Here is a 27,055-nt window from a genome sequence, read left to right as displayed (position 1 = left end):
CTAGCCCCAAAAAGAAACTCCAAGCTGCAAACACCCAAAAAAGGACTATTTATAAAGGCAAGGCTGACAAGCGGGGCACTGCCGGCAGACAGCAATGCAATAACAACGCTGCCTGCAAATCCCCGCTGAGCAACTTCAGTGACTATCATCAGTCATGTTTCTCTTCTCCTCTATTTAATTGACAATCAAGATGCTTAAAAGCGACAATGAATACCTCAAATGTTTTCTGTTGCATCCCTCTCAGTGTCACCATGATTGACTTTTGGAACTTAATTCTCAAGCTGCAAACAGTCACCGATTTTGGTGAATCTTCTGGACTTTAACCTCAAGCTCATTGCTGACCTAGCTGAGGTCGCTGTGCTCCTGCCCACCCTTTTTTGGTTTTACTTTGATCGTGTGTTCGTCATAGAGCAAGGCAACCTAAAAATAAATCCCCCAAAGGGATTTATATTTAAAAGTTGCCAATGGCTTCTTACTCGTATCCCCGTGCCAAGGTATAACATGCTCTACAGAAGGGCTCGTCTTCGTTGCAGTCATGGAGTTCATCACCTGCCAATTAGCTTGAGGTCCATACATTTGCTAATGCTGATTTGGTTACTCCCATCAGATTTGATCAAGCATGCAAATCTTCAGGTCTTACGCTAGGCAAAGCCTGGAGAAAGGCGAAGGCCTGAGCCAATAAATAAATAAAAACATCATTTTTGGATTAAACTGAAAAAAGAGGGCAAGAAGTAAACTTTTCTCCTCCCTCCCAACCTCCTCCTCTGCTGCGTGTTGTTAAACTGGGTACAATGAGAAGGTTCAGATAGCATTGGAAAGGCTCCTTCCACCGGGAACAGAGCCCATGAGGTCCTTCAGGGCCAAAGGCCATCTTGCAGACTGGTGAATCTCATCTGCACCAGACCCAAAATCTGCAAGAAGTAGCCGCAACAGGTTGAGAGACACCACTTTCCTCAGCAAATCAGTACCCTGTAAGGTTACATAGGACTTTCAAGAGCATCATTCACTCCACAACCCGAAAGGACGCATGTCCCTCTTGGGGGTGCTTGGCTGGTAGAGGTGACAACTTTCAGATAAGCCATAAAGCTGCTGGTTTTGCCCACTGGAAGACATAAATAAAATGTCCATGTCATGTTCATAGGCGGTGTCCTGGACAGTTTCCAACAGGGTTCATCCTATTTGTGGACCCAAATTTTCCCTGCAGCTCCAAGTGGAGGCAGTAATTCTGCATTTCAGGTCCTGAACCCTGGTGTAGTTTTGTTATTAAACAGTTGATGCTGTCTTGAAGCCTGGGAGCAACGTTTTATGTGCATGTGAGAGTTTATAGAACATTTGGGTGTCATTTCTGATGAATGGCCCTGCATAAATGTTAGATCTCCAACCCGTTGCTCTTGCAAATACCATTTTTTTTTTCTTATTTATTTGTATTGCGGTAATTCATTCAGGTGCCAACCATGACTGAGGCCATTCTATCGATATGCAGCCTGACAGCAGCAGCGAGAGACAGCACCGGCTCTACAGACCACACAGGAGAAAAGGAAGCATCATGGCTAACGTTTCACAGGTGGGGAATGGAGGTGAATCCTGACGATGTCCCCAAATCGCAAGGAAAACCCCAAGCAAAATGAACAGAAGGAGAACCCCGGTCCCCAGAGCACCCATCTAAGCATTTAACCAGAAGAGGACCACAGAAGCCCCATCTCAGGCAGAACAAGGAGTCTCAGATAGACCTTTCATACTGAGATGCATGTCCCACCAAAACACCTAGACATGACAAGAGCAAATAAAGGCCATCAGCTCATGCCTCTGCAAAGCCAGACCCAGATAAAGCTGTCCTAGCTGGAACAGCCTCCCTACAAGCCCTAGAGACCTGCTGCCCTGTAGGAACGACAAGCACACCCAACACATGCTCCAGCACTGGTTTATATGGACCAGCAGGATGAGATGCTATCAGCCCATACGGCTCCTCTTCTCTATAGAGTGCCCCAAGGCGGCATGCAAGCCCTGCTGCTGGTGAGCAATGCAGAAGCAATGGGTGGATTTGCAATATCCCAGCTCTGGTCTGGCAAGATGCGGACCTGCACCATGCTTGACCTTGATGAAGCCAACATGCTATCCAAAAGCAGGTTGACATGGCCCACCGGCACCCATGAGGATGTGGGCTAACTCCACATCTGTGACCAGGCCCTATGTCATCTCCTCTACCCATGCCAGACGTTTGTCCCACTGCATGAAGGACCATGCGTGTGGACAAGCACCACGGCCATGGGTGACAGCAAGCTGCTGCCACCCCGAGCCACAGCAGCCAAGGTGTCACCAGGATGGGCTGGACCTCCAAGCCATGGGGGTCTGCCAAGAGCCTCGTCCTGCTCCCTGGGAATTGCACCATTATCTGCAACGGAGGCAGAGCTGGCTCCTGGTTCTCCTTGCCACCAGGAACAGGCAGTGTCATCTCACCCCTTGAAGTCTTTCTTCTGAGCCCCGCTTTTATAGCAACTCCCTTTGCTCCTGGAGATCCACTGGAGAGGAAACCAGCAGCCTGGCAAGCCCCACCGCTCCCCACCCGCCTGCTCTTTCCTCCTCCTCCTCCAAAAAAAAACGCAAACCCTTTCAGACCAACCAGCTTAGGTAAATAAGCCAACGCACCTCCTCCCAATGACGACAATGAAGAACTAAGATCTAATTAAAAAAATGAAACAGATTCATAAGACCAGGGAGGGTTGTTTCTTCGAGCTGGTCACAGTGAGATTAAAAGCACAGCGAGACCCGGATCCCTTTTCACTGGAGCGCAGTAAAACGAGTGGCAAAGACCCAGCAGAGCTTAAAATACACGGCAGGGCACACCCTTGCCTCCAAACACACCTGCCACTTTTTTCCCCCCACACTTTTTCTCTCCCACATCCTCTTTGGAAAAGCCAAACTTCATTCATTACAGAACCGAACTATTTCCTTTTTTATTCTAATATTTCCTTTTTTTTTTTTTATAGGCGACCATCTGGGAGCAGGGAGGGGAAAGGAAGCCCTGGAGCTTTTCAGACACAATAAAAAAAAAAAAAAAAAGAAGTATGATTAAAACCAAAAAGCATAAACAAACAAACCACGTTACCCAGAATAATGACTTCAGGGAAAAGCGCCAAAAAAATTGTATAAGCTTCTGGAGCGTGGCAGGAGAAGAGAACGGAGAGTCCTCGTTGCTGAGGAGAGCATGCCGCTATGGTGGGTCGGCGGCTGGGACAGCAGGGATGCTCTGGGCGAGCCAGGAGGGAGAAGGGTTTCACATAGGTTTAGCTGCCTAAATACGTCTTCGGGCACCTGGTTCTGGTAATTGCAAAGCCCCAGTCTAGGCAAACCCAGACCCTTTCGATACGGCGTAATTGCCCCTCTACTCTGCTCTGGTGAGACCCCCGCTGCAGTGCTGCATCCATCTCTGGGGTCCTCAGCACCAGAAACACATGGACCTGTTGGAGCGGGTCCAGAGGAGGCCACAAAAACGATCTGAGGGCTGGAACACCTCTGCTATGAGGACAGGCTGAGAGAGCTGGGGTTGTTCAGCCTGGAGAAGAGAAGGCTCTGGGGAGACTTTTTTGTGGCCTTTCAGCACTTAAAGGGGGCTTAGAAGAAAGTCCAAACCCCCTGCAATGAGCAGGGACATCTTCAACTAGACCAGGTTGCTCAGAGCCCCGTCCAACCTGACCTTGAATGTTCCCAGGGATGGGGCATCTACCACCTCTCTGGGCAACCTGTCCCAGTGTTTCACCACCCTCATTGTAAAAAATTTCTTCCTTCTATCTAGTCTGAATCTCCCCTCTTTTAGTTTAAAACCATTCCCCCTTGTCCTGTCGCTCCAGGCCCTACTAAAAAGTCTGTCCCCATCTTTCTTCTAAGCCCTCTTTAAGTATTGAAAGGCTGCAATAAGGTCTCCCCGGAGCCTTCTCTTCTCCAGGCTGAACAACCCCAACTCCTTCAGCCTTCCTTCATGGCAGAGGTGTTCCATCTCCCTGGTCATTTTTGTGGCCTCCTCTGGATCCACTCCAACAGGTCCATGTCCTTCTGGACGCAGCACTGCAGGGGGGGTCTCACCAGAGCAGAGCAGAGGGGCAGAATCACCTCCCTCGACCTGCTGGCCACGCTGCTGGTGACGCAGCCCAGGATAGGGTTGGCCTTCTGGGCTGCCAGCGCACATTGCCGGCTCATGCCCAGCTTTTCATCCACCAGTACCCCCAAGTCCTTCTCGGCAGGGCTGCTCTCAATCCCTTCATCCCCCAGCCTGTATTGATACCAAGAGTTGCCCCGACCCAGGTGCAGGACCTTGCACTTGGCCTTGTTGAACCCCATGAGGTTCACACAGGCCCACTTCTCGAGCTTGTCCAGGTCCCTCTGGATGGCATCCCGTCCCTCAGGCGTGTCAACCGCACCACTCAGCTTGGTGTCATCTGCAAATGAGCTAGTCTTTTTTTACACCTTCACCATTTTCAGCAGCAGCATGTAATATTCTGTAGTGATGACAAACGGGGGGCACGCAGGGCGGTCAGCGTTACCCAGAACCAAGCTGGTGTCCTCCTGAAAAAGGGGGAGCACAGAGGGATGCACCTATTGCTCCTGCCCTAGGAAGGAAGCATTTTGGGCGGATGCTTTGCACCCAAGGGTTTCCACCCTGATGCAGCACCCTAAAAATAACGGGGTGCAAGAGCCACATGACAATTATGGTGAGGAGAAGGGGGACAGCATGCAGCATTGAGACAGGGCGAGCAGAAAACGCGGGCAGCGCAGGCAGCCACGCTCCTGAGATACCGACACTGCAGCAGAGAAGATAAATGACTGGCCCAAGGCCACGCAGCGAGGCAGTGTCCCCTCTATGTGACTTTCAGTCCCTGCTCCGGTGCAGGATCACCAAGGGAACCTTCAACAAAATGTTATATTGGCTTCAAAATAGCGTGATTTATTTTATTCCCACACACACACACATACATAAATGTATATTCTTTTTGCCTCCTTCTTTTTTTATCTTTCCAGATGCACTCAAGCACACTTCAAAACCTCTCTGAATAACCAGAAGAAGTAAAAACTTCACATTTCTCTGCTAAAGGAGAACTCGTAGGGGTTGACTTGACTCCAGGAGCTGGGGCTTTGCATGAAGCAGGACGCTGCCAACAGTCCCCCTGGAAAATCAGCGCCTGTATTTACAACCGCACGCCGGGAGATACTGCAAATATTTCCTAGAAGCTATAAAACCCACCCCGACAGCTGACGATTGCAATGGGAGCGGGGATGAATTAGCTGAAGTCTGTCACTTGGAGAAGTCACGCTGGAGGAGATCCATCCAGGTAATCCATCTTTCTGCTGTGTTCTACAATGACATGGTAATGGCCAGCCCAGAGGGATTTCCTTCAGGAAAACTCAACTGTTACTAAAATGGTAAGTTAATACCGAGCAAGAACTCAACTGTCGTTAGACCGAGGGATGGGCACGACAGGGAATAAAATATTACAGTCCCCATTCAAATATTTTTATTTATAAGAGCAGAAATAAATAGAAGTATCTGCAGGCTGCAAAGAGAGGAGGCCGAGATTAAAAGAAAAGCAAAAACCTGCACACATTGATTCCGTCTTTGCCATTTTTCCTAACAAATAGCCTGGCAGAGCTGTGCTGATGGGTAGCTGGGGTGGAGGAGGGCATGCTGCCCAGCTCTCATGGGGACACAGGACACAAATCTGAGCTCAGGCTCTGCGCTTTTGTGTTGATTAAAAAAAAAAAAAAAATAAAAAGAAGAAAGAAAGAAAGCCAGAAAAGTTATGTAGCTAATAAAGGGCTCTATTGTGCCATCAATTTTTTAAGCTTTAATGATTTCGGGAGGAAGTTCAGCTCAGCAATCAATAGTGCAATATGGGCAGGAGGGCTCGGAGGAAATTCAGTGCCGGAGCTGCGGCGAGGGCTGGTGGAAAGGGGGGTCCAGAGGAAGGGGGTTCCCCTTGCTCGGGGCAGAGCGGGGCTCCCAGGACCCCGCACAGCCTGGACCTGTCCCCTGTCCCACACAGCTCCCCATCCTGATTTAGCCAGCGCGGTGCGAGCTCCCCCTCCTGCTGCATGGTGTGTGCGGCGGGGGGACAGCGGGGACGTTTGGGGATGCTAGGACCGCTGCCAGCAGCACAGGAGGTGACAAAGCACCCACGCCGGCTGGGATGCTCGACCCACGCTCCCCGCACCCAGGCTGAGCGCGTCCCGGGGATGCTCGCCCGACGCTGAGCACATCCCAGGGACATTCGCCCCACGCCCCCCGCACCCAGGCTGAGCGCGTCCCGGGGATGCTCGCTCCACGCTGAGCACATCCCAGGGATTCTCGCCCCACAGCCTGTCCCAGAGATGCTCGCCCCATGCTCCCCGCATCCAGGCTAAGCTCATCCCAGGGATGCTCGCCCCAGGCTGAGCCCATCTGAGGGATTCTCGCTCCATGCTCCCCGCACCCACACTGAGCCCATCCCAGGGATGCTCGCCACCAGGCCCACCGGTCCCTGGGCACCACGGCCGGGGGCACACGGGCAGCCCCCCAGGTCCCCCTCCTCCGGGCAGCCCACTCAGAGGGCAGCCAGCCCCGCTCCTGCCCGCAGCGGGAGCACACGCCGGCAGACGTACCGCATCGCCGAGGCTCGCTGCTGCCGCCGGTGAGGCAGGACGCGGGGTTATCCGGGGTGGGGATCCTGCGCCAGGCAAACCTAAGCGACACGGTGATACAGCGTGAAGCCCTTCAGCGGGGACAACGCCTCGCCCGAGGTGCCACCCTAACCCCCTGCACAAGCCACAGCCGCCTCCGACTTTACACGAGCTCGGGCAGCAGCCGGATAAATAACCGGAATAAAAAGACACCGAGGACTCCCCAGCACCGGGGGGGGGTCCTGAGCCACCGGGTCCCTGCCCCGGTGCAAGGTGCAGAGGAGAAGGGATGGGCTGTGATGGGGTCACCCCCCCCCGCATCCAATTCTTAATTTCAAGTAAAAGCTGATCCTGGAAGTCGGCGTGCGCTTGGCAGCGCTCAGGATCATGTCGGCTGCAGCGCGAGCAACCGCAGGCAGCAGCAACTCCAGCAAAAGTTTTGCCACAATACAAAAAAAAATTTGGAAAAATTAATAATAATAATTAATCAACAAAAAAAAAAATTAATAATTAGTCAACAAAAAGAAGTTGGGAGGAAATAGCAGACCTGGAAGCCGGGAGTGACGGTGACAGCGGTGCTGCCTCAGCGTGATGCTGCCGCAGCTCGGGGACCCACCGGTGCTGCGACCCCGCCGGGAGAACCGGGCGCCTTCCCCCCGGTCCCGGGGAGGGAGGGAGGGCGGGCAGGCTGCCGCCGCCTCCCCACGCAGGAGGGTCCACGCGGGGCGGGGAGGAGGGCGCTGGGGTGGGGGGACACGTCCCGCCGGGGCACCCCCCCGGGTCCCGCGTCGGTGCAGGCAGCAGACGGGGGACCCCGAGCCCCGTTCCCCCCCCTACGCCCCTCGGTATGGGAATTCCGGTGGGGCCGGGCAGGAAGAAACGGGGCTTTTTTTTATATATATTAAATAAAACAAGAAAAACAACTTACCGTCTAAAACGAAATCAAAAGGGAGGGAACCCCGGCGGCGCGGAGCGGGGGGAGCATCGCCCCCGCCGGTGGGACGGGACGGGGCGGGACGGGGCGGGACGGGGCGGCGGCAGCGCCGCGCACCTCGGGGGGGCGGCGGCGGCGGCGGCCGGGGACGGAGGACGTGGTGGGGACAGGGACGCGGCCGCGGACTCACCTGCGTGCCGGCAGCCGCCCGCCCCGTCCGGCGGCGGCGGCGCTGACCCGCGGCTGGCGGCGGCTCCCGGCGGCGGCGAGCGAAGGGCCCGGATGTCGGTAGCCCGCTCCCTCCCCTCAGCGCGGCTCGCTCGCCGCTCCCCCGCCGCCACCGCCGCCGCCGCCGCCCGGGGCGGCCCCACCCCCGCCGGGGGGGGTCACCGACCGCGGGGGGGTGAGGGGGGGTCCCGCCGTCCCGCCCGCCCCGTCGGGGCGCCGCGCGCTGCCACGTGGGACCGGCGGGGGGGGGGGCGCCCCTCCCTCTTCCCCCCCCCGCCGCGGCGGGCTTGACAGGTCCACGCGACCAAACAAACCGCGGCGGACGGGCGGGCGGCTCAGCCAATCGGGGTGGAGGGGCGGGGCCAGTGGCCGCCTGAGGGGAGCGCCGTTGGCCGCGGCGCCCCGGGGTCCGAGCGCCTCCCGCTCCCCGTCGCCTCAGGGCTGGGGCGGCGGGAAGCGCCTCCCGCCTTCCCCTCACGGCCCTCAGGGGCTCTCTGAGGGGGAATAACGGCCGCCAACAGTGGGGTCCCGCGGGGCACGGGCGGGACGTGGAGGCACGTTCCCCTCAGCCCCGCCGCGGCGGTGCCTGAGGGAGCGGGGGGAGCCTGCCCTGTAGCTGGGCTGCGGGCTGGCATCAGGCCCTGGCACAGCAAAGGGGCAGAGCTTGGGGAAGCCGGTGCTTGTTGGGAAGGGGGAGCTCCCCGGCGTCCACCTTCAGCCCCTCTGCCACCCCTCACTGGCCTTCACTGAGGAGGTTTGCAGGGCTGACTGTGCGAATGCCATGCCCGCTGGAGAAAAACTGAAGCGAGCTGTCGTGTCCTGGAGTATTAGATAATTCCAGCCAAACAAACCCTTAGATGGGAAAAAAAAAAAACCAAAATACAGAGCGGTAGCGCTGCTCCAGCATCGTCATCCCGTTGTGAGACTCCCAGGTCCCACCAGGGCATGGTGGAGTGGGATACATCTAACGGCGTTGCCCCTGCGCTCCCGTTAGGGAGCAGGTCTGGATCCTCTCTGCATCCCCTTCCTAATTGCCTCGTCCGCCTGCGTTCTCCAGTGCGCCGGGAAAGGGGATTTCAGATAAAAGTTTTTCTTGTGAGAAAAAAAAAACTTCCTGAAAGGATCGGCTTCCATGTTCATGCAGATCACAAGCCTAGGGTGCCACCTGCCCCGTGTTTTGTTATATCGACGCCATCCCTGAAGCCAACCTGACAAAACTTGGAGATGATCCCATATCACTTCTCAGCCTCTTAAGGGTTGGGCTGTGAGGGAATAAAATATGACTTGCAGAGAAAGTAGGCAAAGAATGCACCTAAATCGGCTCACTCCATGAAATTAGGATAGCAAGAAGCCCCCTTTATACATTTAATCAACTTGGTCCCAAAACTGGTGTTCCGAAGGAAAAAATATCGAGGTCCTGACAGCAGGTTTTCTTTGATGGTTGTTTTCTCTGGCAGGCTGTTGTTTTGGGGATTTGGGATTTTTGATTTTATTTTTTTTAAGTCAGACCTAGCCAAAATCACAATTTGTTTTTATTTTATCTGGCAGCCTACACCGTCATCAGGCTTCCGTGCTTTCCCAGTGGGTCCCTGAGTGCAGTCGGCACGATGCTGAGTCATGGAAGAACACTGTCACTTAAACTCTTAATTATTTGAGTCTTCACCCTCAATATCTGCTATTCCGGGGGGTGTCCTCCCCATGTGCGTTTAGAACATTTCCAACATATTTGCACACTATTTTCCAGGATTTCTGTGGTGGATGCAGCAAACTTTCATCAAATGTTTTCAATGAAACACCATTTCAAGCTGTTCCTTTAGGGTACGTTGTTCTGCAGTCCATCTGTGGAGGACCCTGGCACAGCGATGCTCCGATTCAGCCTGGGATCTCTGCTCTAAGGCCGCGTATAACCATTGCTAACGCCTGATCCAGCCTGGGATCTGATTCTGAATGCGTTACTTAGTCAGAACTCTCCGATTTCAATGGAAATCCTTCACTACTAGTGCATTTTTAGATTTAAAGGGAAAATTTAAATTAGAAAGGTAGGAGCAGCTGCTGTGACTTTTCTCCGCTGATGCAGGAATGTGTGTCCCCAACAGAAAGCGGAGGCAGGATTTGGGGATACCACCCAAAGACCCGTAGAGAGCTTTTGCATGATAAAACTATGAGTCCTCTGTATCATCTGGAGTGGGAGAGGAAGGATGCAAGGGGCAGCCATGAAGGACCAGCAGCTCTTTTCCATCCAGGGGAAGGACGCGGTCCAGCTACAGAAGATGTCCCCTATGGAAAAACCCCAACCTTTATCTTGTTCTCTAGATCCAGAGTTAGCACCTGATTATTTTTAAAATAACAAGCTCATGTAAAACACGCTGACAGGAACAATGTGATGCTACCCCCTGATCTCCCCGGTCCATGTCCTGCCTTCAAAAATCCATGGAGATGATATTGCCTTCCCAAGCATCCAAACCCACCGCAGCAAAAGCATCTTGGAGAGGGTGCATGACACAAAGCAGACGTGCTCTAAGGACTCCCGCACGCCTTCCTCTGGCAAACACTCACCAGCATGGCAGGTGAGAGGCTACGAGGGAGAGCAGCTTTAGATAAGGCTTATCATGAGGCAGAAAGTGCCGCTTGTATCCACTTGTGATTGTTTTCTTCTCCTGCCCAGCCACAGCCAAACTTGAGATGGGACTAAACCAAAGAAGACCTTGGCCTGTGATTAGGAATGGATAAAATAGAAACATAACTCTTCTGCTTCACTTTGCATCCAGTTGTGTCAGGGTCCTGAGTGCAATAATTGGCCTTAATTACCCTGACCTCCACCCACGCATCCTCCACTCATTAGTCCAGAGGCTCCACTTAAGCTCAGGCCTGGGCACCTAGACCTTGCCAGAGCTGTGTGGTAGGAGCACCTACCTGTAGTCCTGCCTGTGGTCCTGTGTCTTGGATCAGTGTCAGACCTATGTTGTAGCCTTGTACCCAGTCCTGCGCCTGCTGTTCCCAAGCGGACCCGGGACCCAGTTCATCCCCTCACCTTGCCTGGGACTCTTGGTCGTTCCTTTTTACCAGCACCTGGCCCTGCCAGCCCTCTTCAGATCTGGCAGGACTGCGTCCCGGCCAGCGAGGGCACTGCCTGTGCTGTGGTCACCCTTGGCTCACCTTCCCTTGGCAGGAAGGATCACTGAACCTGAACGCACAGCAGCACCTGGGAACCGTCTTGCATGAGCACCCTGCTTCTAGACCATGTTCCCTACCTAGCTCTCCGTATGGCAGCTCTTGTGGCTGTTGGACTTGTGAAGGCTTTGGCATGTGGTTTATAGGGTCAGGAAGATGTGGCCACCCCTGCCTTACTGCCATGTTTGTTCCACTTGTACTTGTGGAGGTCTTTGGTCAACTCAAGTACTCTCAGGCATTTGCCTAGAGATTTCTGACGTGTCACGTTTATCCCCTCCTAAGAGCAGTAACTCAGCTCTGTTAGAGCGGGCTCAACTCTGGCATTTGCTTGTAATGTGATTGGCAGTGTGGGAATTGGCAGGAGAGGTAGGGAGCTACCTCATCTTCATGCATATAATCAATAGCAAATCATTACTTAAAAAGTAAAGTGGTTGATGGTGTTTTTGTAGGGCAAGACATGCCCTGCATTTTCAGTCTTTGATTCATACTGCTTAATATGCCATGAGATGGAGCTCAGCGAGTGACTTACATTGTAAAAGCTCTCCAGTAGCTCCTGGTGCTACCTCTTCAGCAAGTGTGTCATGGTTGCTTCAGCGTGTCTGCGTCTGTTCTCCATCCCAGCTCTGCAAGCCTTCGAGGCCCTGTTAGGGAAATCCCTAAGCCCAGACCTTAGAGGGATGGCACCAAAGCATGCGTGGGGCTCTTGCCAGGATCCATGGTCTGGATTAGGTCCAGCCTGCATGAGGCAGAGTGTGATACAGCTCGGTCCACCCGCAGATGTCTCGTCTGGATGCTAGAGCCCCAAAGTAACAGCCAGCAGCGTGGATGGGAAACCCACGGCTCGGGGAGCGCAAGCTGTGGCAACCCACTCCATCTTGCAGGAGAGAGGAACCTCGCTTGTAGCTTCCATCGTGTTTATGTGAGGGTCTGGCCATTCCTCTTTGAAGGTGATGGCATACCGAAAGCCTGTTCTCCGAATTTACGTCGCCACATCCGTCACAGATACACATCAGTGCTTCTGCAGTGTTGGCCTTTCTAAGTGCGGTGTGCTGCCCGTTCGAGTGCTTCCGCTCAAGTGAGGGATTCAGCCAAGAAATCTAATGGTCCTTCTCTTATCATTGCAACGTTATTTGCTTTACTCCAATAACCTGGTCATTGATTTTGGTCTGGAGCTGCCTGTTCAACAAGTGGCAAAGCTGGATAGGATTCTTTCCTACTTTATTTATTCATTGAGGATGCGGTGATTGTTTCTTCATTGATCCCTTCTGTTCTCCCCTTGCACTGACAGCAATCTAACTCTACTCGCTTCCCTGGAGCTACCCTGGGGTTTCTGTCAGTTTGGGTGAGGTGAGGGGGTCAGGAGGCCTTGGAGAAGGGGTAGGAATGAGAGGCACTGCAACCAGGCTGTTGCCTGTTCCCTCCCAGGGGAGGGAAGCACAGAGGAAGGGCAGCAACCGACTTGGGGCTCGTGAGATCTTGGATCAAAGATGGCCTAAACTACCCTGTTTGAGTTTGCAGCGAGACGGAAGCACTCGCATGCTGACCATATCCTGGACTGCTGCTCAGTGATTAATTACTGGCCCGCCGCACAGACCCCAAACCTTCTCCTAATCATATTTCCCACCTAGAGCCTTCCTCGTCCTTAGGTTTATGCAGCCTTAAATACTGCTCACAACTACAGCTCTGGTGCCCTGGCTATGCCATGATAATTAATGCCTGGTAGACTTCAGCCTGGCACGTGGAAGTAAAACCCGCTCAAGCGCTAACACGCACTCGGCGCTGGACTACGCGTGCTGTGTGGGCATGGTTTTGGCCGTGATTCCTGCAACTGGAGTATGTTCCGCACAGTGAACAGGAGAGCTGGGATAGTGAAGCTGGTGGACCTAACACAGTCCAAGTCCCTCAGGACATGCAAGCTCAGGGTACGCAGCCGGGCTTTGCCGGGGCGACCTGTCCCTGGTATGGTGATTCTCTCAAGCTAATGCTTAAAGACTGCGTGATGGCCAGCTGACCATCACCCATCTGCAGTATGGTCAGGTCTCCTTTCACTTTGCCTCCTCTCTCAGATGAGGTGGTAATCCTCTCTTCCTCCAACGATGTTTAGCCCAATAGGTCTGCATTTTCGGTGTCCTTTTCAAAGGCTACATTAATGTTGATGGTGATAAAGTGTCCTTGGAGATGCAGGAAGGCAGTCATGGGTGTAGCGCAGGCTCCGCTGAAGCCAGTGACAAATCTGATTTCAGATCAATGCACCAACTGCTCTGATGCATCATCAAAGCATCACGGGGCAGCGAGGGACCTAGCCTGATTTGTGCAGTGAAGGAACCGAAACAGGAGAAACCCCGAAATCCTGCTTGCGAAGCTGCCTGAAAGTAGGGAAACCTTGCATCTGAGTGTGAGCAGCTGTGTTCAGCGACAACATGCCAGTTGAGCTCAAGAGGAGCGTGAAGGGTTACGGACACTTGTGCGGTGACAGGCGGTCCTGGGCAAGGCTAAGCACGTCCTGTGGAGGCCGGCCAGCAGGGCTGACCTGATGTAACTGGGAGCTGAAGCTGGCGCTGGATGCTTAACTTGAAATGGCCCAGGGACTGAACAGATGGCTTCTCTTTATTTGCATGCTACTTGGATTTGTGAGTCAAGCAGAAGAATAACTTAATTTTTGACATTTGCTTCTCCTCAGAGCCCGGCACAATTTATGTTATACTGGCATTTGTGTGAAGGATGTTGCTTTAGGCACAAAACCCATCCTGGCTTTAACCCTAAAAGGAGCCAAATAGGCAGGAACCGTGTTCCTCCCCAGCTCTTTTGTAGGCTCTGCCAAGGGATATCACACTTACACAATGACCAAAGAATCAGGAGAAAACAGTCATTTGGGGCTTGTGGAAGGAAGGGGCAGGGTTGGAGTTAAACTGGACTGGAAAGTATCTCATTTGTAGGCCTGAAATGAGAGACTGTTTGTGGATGAGGTTTACCTCCTATTAAAAATACCCTTCAAGGCCTGTGCAGTTAGTCTTGAGCACAGGGGATAAATATAGTGGAGTCCTGTTCCTGCTGACATTAACTTAAGTGAAAATAATATATACGGCCAGGGCACAACATCTGCAAGCCAATTAAAAACCTAGCTGATCACATCCAAGATGACAGTTGCCATGACTAGTGTCTCTGTGTGCCACCCCTTCGAGAGGGAAAAAAAACAGGTCTTGCCTGGCTGTGCGGCATCTTCCTATACCCATGACATCTAATGGTGATTATTTGGTAGCTCGAGTCATAGGAGTCTGTCCTCCTTGCCGTAACGGCTGTGCCTGCAGTCCCTGTGTGGTCACATATGTGGTATTCATGGATTTGACTTAAGTCAGTAATAAAAGGCACAGGATAAGAGAATAAAGCACATTTGCTGGCCTGACTGGCCTGAGAGTTAGCCTGGGTAAGGACGTATGTGCTTTGGCCAATATAAACATATTTTTCAAAGGCTGTATTTGAAATACTTAGTACAAAGGGATGTTCTTGGTTTTCCAGTGGACAAAGTGCAGTTCTCCTTCACCCGTAATTTTAAGCAGGTGTTGTTAGGGAAACTGGTTTGTGAATGGGAGATAAAGCAGCCAGAGCAGGGAGATCCCTGCCCCTGAAGGTATTTGAAGGCTGGGGCTCCAGTATGTTTTCCAGACAGTTTTCAGCATCTCTTGCATTCACTGTGATCCCCCTCTTGTGGCTAGTCCAGCGCCTGCAAAATTTCCCTGCCCGTGTCTGTCAAGGTTCGGTGGCATTAGGTTCCTGAAAAAGTGCAGCTGAAATATGGTGGCTTCGTAGGTTAGCTGAGCTGCTGTGACTGTCCTGATGTGTACTAGCAGACAACCAACTTGCGAGATCATAGAATCGTAGAATCATAGAATCATTAAGGTTGGAAAAGACCTCTAAGATCATCGAGTCCAACCATCAAATAAAGTGCATCGTCTCAAACCTCTCCTGTTGACTGTTACCCCAGCAGCCTAAGTTACCAACCTGTCTTGGAGCTGCTGACCTTGGGTAAGCTCTTAACATGCTCCGGTTCTGAAGTAAAACATGTGGTTTAAACCACATTCGTGGCAAGTTTAGCTGACACATTTTCCCTCGCCACATGGGCAGGCCGTGAGCACACACAGGAATGATTTAGCAGCCCAGATCACGGGCCATAAGTTTTTGTATTACAATAACTTGGTCACATTTGATGGCGCGCTTCATATTTGGCCTGAGCCTGAGTGAATAAAACATGCCTGGAGCACACAGAGATTGCAGCGTTGCTTAAATGCAAATAGATCCCCTGCATGTTCCCCTCTACATTCCCTGTGGAGCAAAAAGTCCATTGCAGTTCTGACCTCATTGAGTTGGTCACTTTGAAAATGAGACTGAGCACAGTGTTCACGTAGAGGTTCTTGGGTTGGGAACCATGGTGTGGGGACCTGATTCCCCCAAGCTAGCCCGTCGTCTCTCTAGTGTCTTCAGGGAGGCCAGGATCTTTGCAGATTGAATTGTCAAGTGGCCATTCAAGATCAGGGCCTGCTCTTCCCTCTTCCTTTGCTGCTGCAAGAAGCTGGGACAGATCTGCAGTGCTCCATGACCTCTTAGGATCCATCTACATGTTCAGATCCACCCTCCTGCGATCCAGCACTGAGACCTCTTTGAATCTCCTTGTAACTTTTCACCTACTGGTTTTCGGTTTCAGAAACAAAATGCCTGATGTTGAAATAGCCTGGCATTGCGGGTGGGCCGTTTGTTAGACGTGACACAAGCATACCGTGATGCTTCATCGTTTTCTTCATAATTCTCACTGGGAGAGACTGGCCACAGCACAGGGGCTGCACCAGAACCCATCCGCAGCTGAAGCACAGCTTATAGCCGGAGGGCCGGTGTGGTTAGCAGCAGCGGGGCTGTGCTGCATGCTGAGAATAAGGAATTGCACTCCCTCTCGTGGCTACGCTCTCCCCTGCCTTTTCCTAGAGCAGAAGACCCTAAAGCTTCATCACGTTTACAGACCATGCTCATGGCCAGTGCAAGTCCCCAGCATATCCAGAGTTATCAGCACAAGAGAGCCCAGCACTTAAGGTGCTGGTAATTCAGCTTATAGTTTTGTCAAACTGTAATTGTTTGGGCTAAAATTTTTCCATGCCAGATGTCTGCCTTAGGCTAAAGTTCTCTGGAAAGTTTCAGCCAAACTTTTTGACCATTTCCAAGAATGAGGGGAAAGCACAGTGTTTTGCCCAGATTTTGAAAATAAATAATTCCATGAAACTGCTGTAAGAGAGAAAAGCCTCCATGCACTGAAGAAAAAGCATGAAATTTGGTCCTGCTGTCTAAAAGTGCCATTTGCCACTTCCAGGAAAGTTTGTTTAATTTTTAATTAGTTATAAGCTCTGCAAATCATGGTTTGCATGTGCTCAACAGATCTGGTCACAGATTAACAACTCTGTTCTCCGAGGACTCTCTGCAGCAGGCACGCTCCAGCCCAGGGCTGCAAAGGCTTGAGTATGAAATGGCTGCTTCCAACACTGGAAATAAGAGCTGGGGAAGTGAGGAAAGCTGGGGAGAGCAGAGGGGTTCCGAGGTGAGCGTGGGAGGTGTTGGGATGGGGTCAGAAATGGGTAGGTGCTGTTGGGGATCTCTTTATGAGAGGGATAACACAAGCTGGCCTAGAAAGAATAATGATGAAGAAGCTCCCGTGAGAGGTACAGGACCAGGACCGGGACCTGCTCCTCCAGAAACGCATCCCTTTGGTGGCAGGGACAGGAAGGGCAGGTGCCCTCACCGTTGGGTCTCCTTCTGAGCTAAGCAACCTTCCCATGCAGGGAGAGTTTCTTCTCACAGCTGCTACAGGGACAGCAGTAAGAGATTCAGAGTTTGGTTGCCGTGCCGTCATCCCAGAGGCAATTTCTGAGGGAAAGCAGGGATGCCTCGGGAGCATGTCTAGGGGACTTTCAGCTGGCATGCGATGGAGATGCGCCGACTGATCCGGGGTGTCCATGGGAGCGTTTGCCATCCGGCAGCGCGGCATTGCAGAGACGCAGGGCAAGCTGACTGGAGCTCTGGGCTGCTCCTCCCGGCACCCTGCCTCTGCAGTCTAAAGCTTGCACTGGGTGTCTGGACACAGCCCCACAGCGTGCCCCGTGGACTCGAGCGCAGATAGCATCTGACTCTCTCTTGTCCTAGCAAGAAGATTGTCTTCCTTTATAACGCTGCAAACCAGATGCCAGAAACGCACTTTTGCCATCCAGTGGAGGCAAGGTTGTTAAGAATGGAGGCGTTGACACAAACTGCCTTTGGGGGAAATGGCACGGAGCGGCATCCCTAGTTCAAGAGGCTGTCTGAGTTTAGCAATAGTCTCTTGTTCCCAGGCTCTGGGCCAGGGTAAATTGGCCGCAGTGTACTTTGGGAATGAGGATTTTGCCTCCAGGAGAAAAAGAGCACAACTCTGCCGAGAGTCCCTCTTAAGCTCATCCACGCAAAGGGATGGGTGCCAGTTCCTCAGATGGGCTTGTTACTGGCCTTCCCTGGGTGTAGCAAAAGCTGCCGTTAGCAGGTACCATGAAGAAATACAGATGTGGGGGCAGAAGGGGTTAGGGAGGCAGGAGGGGCCTGTGGATTAAGTTTGCGTATATGAAGTAGCCTGAGCTGATTGAGTGGCATCTCCCCGATGGGGAGGAGAGGAAGGCAGAGACTAGGATGACTACTCTCTCTGTGCTCCGAGCTTTGCGAACACAAGCCCGTGTTCCCCACCGTGCCAAGTATTTTAATGCATCACGCGGTATCTGGGAACAATCAGAGTACAAAGAGCCTCAGCCCTACACCCTGCCCAGCCCCTGCTGCCCTGGATGCATCCCTGCCCCTGGGTCTGGGTGGTGGATGAGGCAGGAGCCAGGCGAGGTCTGCTCTAGCTGAGAGGTCCTGGGGGGTTCTCTGTTGGCTCCATCCAGCTGCTTTGCCCAGAAATCCTTCAGGTTTCAGCACTGTTTGCCCTCCAAGGGGAAGAGTGAATTGGAGCAGGCACAACAAATGAAGTCTCATGACTTGCATGGCTTCCATCCTCACTGGAGAGGAGTGTGGCTGTAGCTCAGGCCTGTGGGCCTCTGGGTTGCCTAAACGAGGATCTCCTGTGTTAGCTGAGATGTTTGAGGCCATCTCTGACCTTGCCTTCAGTCACCACTCCATGACATGTCTCCTATGAGCCTGTGTCATGCCCACCAGGCTCCGTCTCAGTACCTAGAGCACCTCATGTGGCATTGGACACCTACCTTTAGGCAACTGAGTTGATCCCTCGATGTTCATGCTGCACACAGGTTGTCCCGAGACATGCCATCTCTGCTGCTCGGCTCGGCTCTCGGGCTCTCTGTTCAGCCAGGCTGTCTGGATGAGTGCACTGTGGGAAGGTGGTGGGAATGTTCAGCCACCCCCGCCCAGAGAGCTCTAGAGCTCGGCCAGGGCAGATGATGGCCCCGAGATCCAGGTCAGGGAGCAGAACAAGCCTCATTTTCTGCCTGGACTTCGACCTCCCCTGCACACAGATCAGACATCCCCATTTCCTACTTGAGATGAGTAAGCCAGCAGGATGGAGACCAAAAATAATCTCTTTTAATGGTTTTTACTTAGAGCAGGTTTTTGTATTTAAATTGCATACACCTTTAAAAATAAAGGATTACAACTCCTTGAAAGTCCTAGGCTTATTACACTCTATTAAATCTCCTTAATTACCAAATTTGCAAATGCTACCAGATCAGTGGAGCAATCACAGTTAAGACGAAGCACATGAAGCCCTGCTTTCTTGAGGAACTAACGCACCTTTTGACAGAAGCCAACTTTTCCGCAGATGCAAAGAGACTATTTACTTCATTTCCATTTGCTTGCCTAGCTCAGCTCAATGACTTCTTCATCCAGGACTCAGAAGAGAATTGGCTGTTGAAATAAGCAACAAAGTGTGTTTTAATCCTCCAGGAATAAAAAAATGAGGTGTGAAAATCCACTAGTTCTAAAAATCTTGTTTCTGGTCACTACGTACATCTGTCAGGTCAGGTCACCGACAACAGGACTTTCTTCATTTAAGCTGGTTTTAAACAAACTGATGTTTCCCTATTTATCCAACACATTTAGGCGTCTTCCCTGAGAGGTCTGGCCGGGAGCAACCCGTGTCCACGCTGTTAGACTCATCCTTCAAAACGGGGTGGCCCTCTACAAACTGCTTGCTGGGGCACAGGTCTCAGGTCCCAGGTCCATGAGAATATATTTGAATAAACTCATTAATAATTCATTTGTCCACTGCATCTTAGTTAAATTCCATTAAATCCTGTGATTTGGTACAAATGAGTAAATAGATGTGCAACATCCATTGTTCTATAATGTAAAACATCTATGTTATAAAATTCTGAAAAATGGGTATTCATTTATATGGTGACATAAATATGAGTTTCTGTCCTAGAGTCATAGCAAAATAGAGCTGGGAGGGACCTCGGCTGTTCATCTCATCCGTTCCCTACACACAAGACAAGGTTAGCTGTGATTTCTGGCCCAGTTTTCATCTCCGGTGATGGATATTCCACAATCTCCACTTTGATCGCATACCCACCTAACAAAATAACAAAAAATTTAGCAAAATGTTATATTTAGTTGGCAACCAGCATATTTTAATAGTTACTAGTAAATGTCCTAGGGAAAAAAAAAGAACTCTCGTTGCAAAACAAGATTAAAAATAATGTTTTCAAACACGACCGCATTTGAAAATTTAGATAGTTTGATTGAAACTGTTCTTGGTGCCAGACCCCACCCCAAAACCCCTCTCTCTTTATTTTTAACCCGGATCAGTTCGCTGATCTGCTTTAGTGCCAGGACAACTGAAGAGCACAGGGTGATGTAGCGAGCAGTCAGGGTGGGGAAAGCAGAAATTTTTTAAGCTGGCATTGCTGCAAGGGAGAAAGTCCTTGCAAATCATCCTGCTGCTGGTTCAACGCCGCTGCTTTGCTCGGCTTTCCCTTAACCCAGCAGGTTACCTGGCTTCACCAGCAAGTTAAAGCAGAGACGAGCTCAGGGTCTCCTGTTGTAAAATCATAACAAAGCATTTTGCTTTTCAAACGCTTGTCTAACCCAACGGGAATAATTTGCGAAGGAATCCTGACTATACTTGTCGTTCAGTTCATTATCTTTATGATCCCGTCCCTAAAAACACTTAATGGTTAATAAACCTTAAGGAAATACAATCTTACAGGCAAATGTTTTGGCTGAGCATCTGCTTCAATATTGGAAAGGGCTGGTCTTTTGTCTCTTTAATTGCCTTTTTGACCTTTTCAGAATACAGACTTTTACATTAGCCATAGGACAGCTGCACAGAATCGGTGACACTGAACTAGGCTACGCGTCCCCTACAGATGCTCTTGCTCCACAGCTGTTTTGATGCTAACCTTTCTGCAGGTTCTGTTATTCGTCCCAGAAAGGCTCCTTAAAAACCCCAAGGAACAGTCCTGGCATTTCCAAAATGTCCATAGGGAGGCCCAGTGGCAGTTTGGAAGAAATCCCAGTTTTGTGATGCCATCTCTTCAGCCTGTGTCAAGATATGACTGCAGAGCCTCATTTGCATACATGAAAATGTGTTAGAAGAGAGCTCGGCATTGCTGCACCGCATTTGTAGGAGACCCTCAGTCCCGAGTGAGATGGTCTGCATGAGCAAAGCTGGGCTACATCTATACCACAAGGGGAAGAACTTCAGAGATCAGCCTAATGTCGTCTTAGTCTAAGCTTAAGCATTTGCAGCAGACAGTGGGCAAATCTAATCCTGAGACCAGGCCTGGATGTGTGCTTAGCTGATCATGTAGTCATGGCCTGAGTGGCTGCTCATGTGAGCTGCCTTAGCTGGCTGGGAGGAGGTGATGAGACCATGGGGATGATGAGACCATGGGGAGCAGGCGACTAAGGAGGTGCAGTCTTCCTCCAAGGGGTCTGTGCTGCACCATCTCCCACAGATTAATGTAAGCTAATCCGTTCTGGCAAAATAGTGCCTTGGGGAAGCTGTGCCTTTTTACTCAATAACCCATGGGTTAGCGCACCCATCTGGAAGTGCTTGAGGAGACCTTGCAGACCCCTTCCCAGCTTCGAGGAGATGAGCCACTTGGCAAGTTATTCTGGAGTGGGGCTTGTTCAGCTTCTTTCTCTGTTTTGTATAAAATAATTAACTGGAGGAGAGAGAGAGACAGAGAGAACATGTGAGTTTACAGCTCATTGCCTAGGCATTTATCTAGAAGGGGAAGACCCAGTCCCTGCTCTTAAGACTGTTTAAGTTACGCAGAAAACTGTGCATAACTCCACAGACTCTGCCCCAGGACCTTCTTTGTACCCAAAGGAAACCAGAAAGTTAAACCAAGACTAACGAGGAGAGATGAGTGTGGAGTTTCCAGGTCAACAGTGGCCTCCTTAGCGTCACTGCCCAGGGATCAGTGAAGCCTGGAGATCACATATCTCAGTTGTGGACCTCAGGCCCTAAGTCTTTTCATGGATTGAACATCATCAACATGGTGTTTCAAAAGTACCTGCCACCTTGACATCTAAATACAAGTGATAAAACTAACATCTGTTGATGGCAGATTCCTTCCTTGGGAATGGAGAGATGCCCTCATTTTTGCCCAATTCCTGGGTTTTTTAACGTGAAAGGCCCTGGAGGAAAGGTTTGCCCTTATTATAAACATGATTTAGCTGGAGTTGCCTCCTGGCCTTCCATCAATGGTATGTCATTGCAATGCGAGCCCTTAGATAGTGGTGTGTTTAGAGAGCCTTTGTTCTTGTGTTCAGTGAATTCATCTCCATCTGAGGAAGTATCACTCACTGTCAGAATTAAAAAACAGCCCGTGAAAAAGAAAAGGAGCAGCCCGACTTCAAAGGGCTGTGGTTCTTTTCTTGTGGCCTCTCCTAACCTGCATGCAGCTGAAAAACTTGTTTGACCCAATTCATTTAAGGCCTTCTTCTTCCACTCCAACAGATAAAGACGCACAAACAATAAGCGCATTCAGGTGCAGAAGAGGGAGGGAAACCCAGAGACCCAGGCGAGGCTCCCGCTGCACACACCCTGTTCCCACAGATAAGCACAAAGACGGAGGAGTGACAGGTTATCTCGGGCAGAACCATGCGAGGTCTCCTTGAAGTCAGTGGTGTGCGTGGAGAGATGATATCTTTTATTAGGCCAACAGGTAGAGTCAGAAAAACTAGACGAGCTGTCAGGCGCACAAACCCTTCTTCAGGCCAGGGAAATATCTGGGCCACCTGAAGCCAGGAGGTGCGGGAGATGTCCTAGGAGGGACAGAGTGGGGTAGAAGGTGGGGAGAAGTAAGTAGTTGGCTAGGACAACCCTGAGCTAAGTATCTGGTGGGTTGGCTCGGTATAAAGGCTTTAAGGGAGACCTTATAGCAGCCTTCCGGTACTTAAAGGGGGCCTACAGGAAAGATGGGGAGGGACTCTTTATCAGGGACTACAGTGATAGGATGAGGGGTAACGGTTCTAAACTGAAAGAGGGGAGACTTAGATTAGATATTAGGAAAAAATTCTTTACTGTGAGGGTGGTGAGGCACTGGAACAGGTTGCCCAGAGAAGTTGCAGATGCTCCATCCCTGAAAGTGTCCAAGGTCAGGTTGGACGGGGCTTTGAGCAACCTGATCTAGTTGAAGATGTCCCTGCCCATGGCAGGGGGGTTAAACCAGGGGATGATCTTTAAGGTCCTTTCCAACCCAAGCCATGCTATGATCTATGATGTTTAAATGATTCCTTTTTTGGAACAATTTCGCTTCTGACTCACTACATGACATCTCATCTCTGACTGGCGTATGGCCAAGGGTGGGACCGCAGCAGCAACCCCTTCCATCGGTTTAAGCTGCCATGAAAAGGTCCTTCAAGGTCATTACCAGGCATTAACAGGGTGCCTGGGCTGGCAGCTGTGACTTTGGAGGTTTCCAACGCCTGATGACATGCTCAGGAGAGTTACCTCTGCAGCAGAGGTACCAAACCACTCCCAAGCAGGGCTGACTGCAGTGGGCAGCCTTTTCTTCCAGCAGGAGCACAACCTCATACAGAGAAGATCTCTGGATTTTTTTTCTATTTTTAAATGTGCTCCAAGCTAAAATCCTCGTTTTTTCTTCAGTGATGCATGTGCCTTCATTTCCTCAAGCTGATATTCATTCACTCCTTCCTCCCTTCTCTTTTCCAAGAGAAATGTCTTAACATTTGCAAAAAGGAACTATTGTTTTTGCACTTTAGAAATGTGAACATGTCATTATAGCAATTATCTCTTAAACTCAACTAAACAGGCCTAATGCTGTTAAGATTAATAGGAACTTTGTCACCTCTGAGCACTTCTCTCTTTATTAATGACTCATTGTAAAGCACATTATCGCTGGTGTCACTCTCTCAGTCCTGCTTCACTGCAGTTGGATGTAGCATTACCTCAATGCAAGCAGATCTCAGCCAGGGATCTGTCCGGTGCGGTGCAAACAGCTCTGCAAGTTCTTTCTTGGATGTTGATGATAAGATGCAAGTAGAAGACCAGATAAAACCAGCCAGTGGATAGCAGCAACCAGATCAGCATGGGTGCCAATTGCCAGGTGCCTGAGAGGGCTTGGTGGCTGCTTCAACACAGCCAGGAACAGACTAATAACATGCTAAGTGGTTTGGGTTTGGAGATAATATTGCTGGGAAAAAGGCCAAGGGACAAAACCAGCATGGAAACTGAACACCTTGAGCTTTGAGGTGGTTCTTCAAGGCTGACTGAGGTGTGTAAAAGTCTGCACTGCCTCTGAATACCATCCCTTTGTGGCAGGACCGAGGAGGTGCTCCATGCTGTTACACACAGCGTGCGTGGACACAGCAAATACAAATCCATATAGCCTGGACCAGGCCGGTTCCTCTCATCGCCAATAAATCACCATGTACAAAAAGCCTTTTGTGAACCTACTTCATATGGGCTAGAAATGAATTTGTCTCAGTCATCCCCAATCACCCAGCTAGACCCTATTCGTGGAGGAGTCCTCCAAGCTTATCCATCAGTAATCATGCCACCAGTGCCTATAGGGAGAGTTCTTCGCAGGCATCGGTGAGGCTCTACAAGGAGACAGCACCCTAAGTAATTTTAAGCTTGCACATCTCCGAAAGTTGAAAGGATTGAACGTTGAGATACACAAGTTACCACTTACCAGCGGAGCTGTGGTTTCTGTGTACACACTCTACACCTATATCCCTCCGGTTAGTGACCGCTAGTTAGTAGGTTGAAATACCTGACACTTGTTGTGGGCTTAGATCATGCATGAGGACAGTTACAGCTACTCAGCTGTGGTAGGATATCATTAGGCTTCTCTATTTAGCTATGCCTGCGCTCTCAGCTTCCTTATTTTAAACATAGTTACCCTGCATGTATCGGTATATCACACCTGTAGGTTCCTGTTTAACTGGTGGTTGCACCAGAAAGGGCTGGAGAACTAGGCGAGAGAAGCTATTCTCTTTTCAGATGGCATTTCGCTGAGCAAGGGTTAGGAAGGTGATACACAGATTCATCTGTCTTGGTAGGAGGTGGTGACAGTCCTTGTGTCTGACACCTGAAGGTTTCCCTTGAGTCCTGATAATCTGAATGTCATAACTCATAACTATTATCAGGCACTTCCAGAATAGCCAGGGTGGGAAGACCTCCCCCAGCAAGCTCCCTGCTTGCTGCTCCCAGCTCTCAGGCTCCTGAAAGAGAAATAATCTCCCGCCAAGTTATTCCACACCAGTGGCAAAAAGATTTGGGAAGTGTGCAAGAGGGGCTAATCCTGGCATTCGTTTCAGCAAGGCTTCAAAAACCTGAGCGTGAGCGTGTACGACTCAGAAAGGTGTCTTTGAGCAGTTCCCACCAGAGTACATTAGATCATTTGTTTCTCAGCGAGCCTTTACCCAAGGTCCAGATGATGACTCCTGGATCCTCACGCCCAGTCCAATTCCACGCCTGCTGCTCTACTGTAGCCTTGCGATTCCTAAGCTATACATCACAGCACATTTGTTCTGACACCCTGTGAGCGCGCAGGTTAGTGCTGCTCTGCCAGGCTCAGCAAAGGCTTCTAAATACATTAGTGAAGGAGAAAGATCTGGGATGGCTTCCAATTTTAACCAAGGTCACATTGGCGAGTGCTGGTGTGCAGCGCGAGGATGTTGTACGCGGCATCTTTCATGCGAGCTGTATTCCAGCTGCGTACAGCATTTCTGTAGTGCAACAGAAAGAAACGGGAAAGGAAGACAGAAACAAGAAACCTGGGAGATATCTAAAATTTTGCTATGGGTATGTTGTGTAGCTCAGGATCTTTGTATCTCTGGTTATTTTTCTACCAAAAAAAAAAAAAAAACAACAACCCAAACCGTGTCACTTACCTGCCTCAAACAGTAGACTCAGGCATAATGTTTTTCAAAGAGCTCAGAGCTTTGGGCCCTTGGATTCATCCTAGCAGACAATTTTCCCATTAGGAGGCAGCCAAATGCTCCAGGGAAACATACACTGCTGGAAACGGCACCTGCATTCCAGATTTACCCAAGTCTCTTGATGATGCATCCTAAGAAGAGCTCTCCTCCTAGCCACAAGAAAGGGCTGGGAAAGTTTAGGCAAGGCCGAGGGCTGGAGGTGGGACACATCACAGATGAAGGTTTGAAATCCCCCGTCTGGCAGGGGTGACTCTCTGCGACTCTCTCCATGGGAAATGGAAGAGACCTGGACTTTTAATTGCAGCCCTGGACTGGAGGAGGAGACCCAGGAGGAGCAAAAAGGGAGAGGAATAAAGAAGAGATGCATGATTTGAGACAGCAAGGAAAGAGGCAGGCTGCTCCAGTAGAGGACAAGGCTCAACAGAAGCCAGTTTATGATCCTGGCAAAAAAAGGAGAAGGAGATTTTACTCTTGTTGGCTTTCAGTGGGGTTCAGGAGCCCCTTAAGGCTGGGGCAGCTTCCCCATTTCTGCAGCGAGACAGTGGAGAGCCCTGTGCTCCCCTGAGAGCAGGCGAAGGGCAAAGTCTGCAGAAAGAAGCAGGTTGCTATAAATTACTTCTCCATCTTTGGAGGCTCAGCGACCGAGAGCTGTGCTGAGGTCTCGCTTAACCCTGATAAATGTGGTGTTGGAAAGGATGCTAGGAGCATCCTGGTGCTCTGAGGTGATGTGTTTTCCCGTGATTATTCATTTATGGTGAGGCAGAAGGTGGGGTGGGGATTAAACTTACCTTCTTAAAGAAACTCCACCTTCTGCCTGTCTCCCCCTCTAAAGCTGTTAGATATATTTCGAGCTGGCAAAGGGTTAGGAGTCCCAAAGATACGCTTATGCCTTAAGTGGAAATAAGGTGCTAAGTAGAAGAGAAAGACCTTTTCAGTGCCCCAGCGAGGGGAAAGCTGTCAGGGGAGGTCCCTGAAACATCGATAAGGCAGAACAGTGTTATGGAAGTCCTTGGCCGCAGGACGAGCATCAGGCAAGCTGCAGAGAATCCAGCTGTGCCACGCTAATCTGGCTCTCTAAGGCCACCCTTAGTTACTAATGTGCTTTGTCAGTAGAGCAGGCGATGTTTTGTCTACTTGCCTTTATTTTTAGCTGCCTTGGGTCAGCAAAACAACTCAGACAGTAGCATTACGAGACCTGCGTCTCCAGATCTAATCGGCTGGCTCTCAGCCATCCCCTATGCAGATAGCTAGCCTGCGCTCAGTGATTTCTCCCTTCTCCCCAGCTTATCTTGCTCCCACTGGACTGGTGCCTCCACCTCCTCCTGATGGTCCCAGCTGGTGGCTCTGGTACCCTGCCCCAACCACACAGTGCAGAGATCTCCAAACCTGGCGCTCAATCTTAGCAAATCCAAGGCTTTGCAAGTGAGCTTAGTGCCTGAGCATCGGGATGGAGGTGCTCATCCCACTGGGATGTCTGCACCTCGCTCCTGCCCTCCTGCACTGCTTGCATCGGGAGATCCAGGCGGAGGAGCACGACTCTCCCTGCCCTTGTGAAACCCACAGGCTTTCCTCCATCACGTGAAGAAGTTAGTCGTTATTAATGTGTCACAAGTGCTGGCGGGGGACAGAAACTTTCCG

This window comes from Calonectris borealis, chromosome W, assembly GCF_964195595.1.
Source record: "Calonectris borealis chromosome W, bCalBor7.hap1.2, whole genome shotgun sequence".
Lineage (NCBI taxonomy): Eukaryota > Metazoa > Chordata > Aves > Procellariiformes > Procellariidae > Calonectris > Calonectris borealis.
This window is presented reverse-complemented; position numbering follows the sequence as displayed.